Source organism: Onychostruthus taczanowskii, unplaced genomic scaffold (genome assembly GCF_017590055.1).
Source record: "Onychostruthus taczanowskii isolate IOZ18803 unplaced genomic scaffold, ASM1759005v1 scaffold583, whole genome shotgun sequence".
In the NCBI taxonomy this organism is placed as follows: Eukaryota; Metazoa; Chordata; class Aves; order Passeriformes; family Passeridae; genus Onychostruthus; species Onychostruthus taczanowskii.
In genome coordinates this window covers 11,294-12,545 of record NW_024503491.1, presented here as the reverse complement: position 1 = coordinate 12,545, position 1,252 = coordinate 11,294, and positions in this window count along the sequence as shown.

Sequence of the window (1,252 nt, the reverse complement as noted above, 5' to 3'; positions counted from 1 at the left end):
CGGCCAAAAGTGAGTTAGGACTGGGCTGAAAATGCCAAAGATGAAGTGGTAATGGCCTGAAAAAGGAAAAAATTGCTTTAAACCAGCCTGAAAGTGACAAAAATCAGATGAAAAATGGCTTGAAAGAGACAGAACCGGGGAAAAAAAACAGCCAAAAATGAGTTAAAACTGACATGGAAGTGCCAGAAAGGAATGAAAATGAACCAAAAGTGCTAAAAATGAGTTAGAACCAGCCTGAAAGCAGCCAAAAATGGGTTAAAATATACCTGAAAATGCCAAAATGGGGGAAAAAAAACAGCCTGAAAGTTGGAAAAGTGAGTTAAATTTTGACTGAAAGGGTTGAAAGTGAGGTAAAAATGTCCTGAAAGTGCCAGAAATGAGTTTAAAAGAGGCTAAAAGTGATAAAGGGGAGAGAAACTGGCCCAAATCCAGGCAAAAAGAGCTAAAGACAGCACAAAAACAGCCAGAAAAAAGCTTAAAAATGGCCAAAAATGAGAAGAAACTGCCTGAAAGTCAAAGTGAGCTGAAAACAAAAATGAATAAAAATGCCTGAAAAGGAGGAAATTTTAAAATCACACTGAAACCCCCCCAGGTGAAGTAAAAACTGCCTAAAAACGCCCCAAAAAGAGAGAAAAGTGAGTGGAAAACAGCGCAGAAATGTCAAAAAAATGAGGAAATAGTTATTAAAACACAGGAAAAACTCAAAAAAAATCATTGAGACCGCTCAAAAATGAGTGAAAAAAGCCATTGAAACCACCCAAAAAGAGCAAAAACAAAATAAAACAACACTGAAACCACCCAAAAATGAGGAAAGCATTGAAAAAAAGCATTAAAAAAACATTGAAACCACCCAAAAATGAAAAAAAAAAATTGAAAAGAAGCAAAAAAAAAAAAAAAAAAAAAATCCATTGAAGCCACCCAAAAAGAAGAAAGAAATCCCCATTGAAACCATCCAAAAATGAGAAAAAAAGCCCATTGAAACCACCCAAAAATGAGGAAAAATCCACCAAAACCACCCAAAAATGAGCCAAAAAACCCCATGGAAACCATCCCAAAAAAAGCTGTTGAAACCACCCAAAAAGAGCCAAAAAAATCCATTTAAATCGTGAAAAAAATCCATTTAAACCACCCAAAAATGAGCCAAAACCAACTCATTTATACCACCCAAAAATGAGAAAAAAAACCTATTTAAACCACCCAAAAATGAGTACAAAAAACCATTGAAACCACCCAAAAATGAGTACAAAAAACC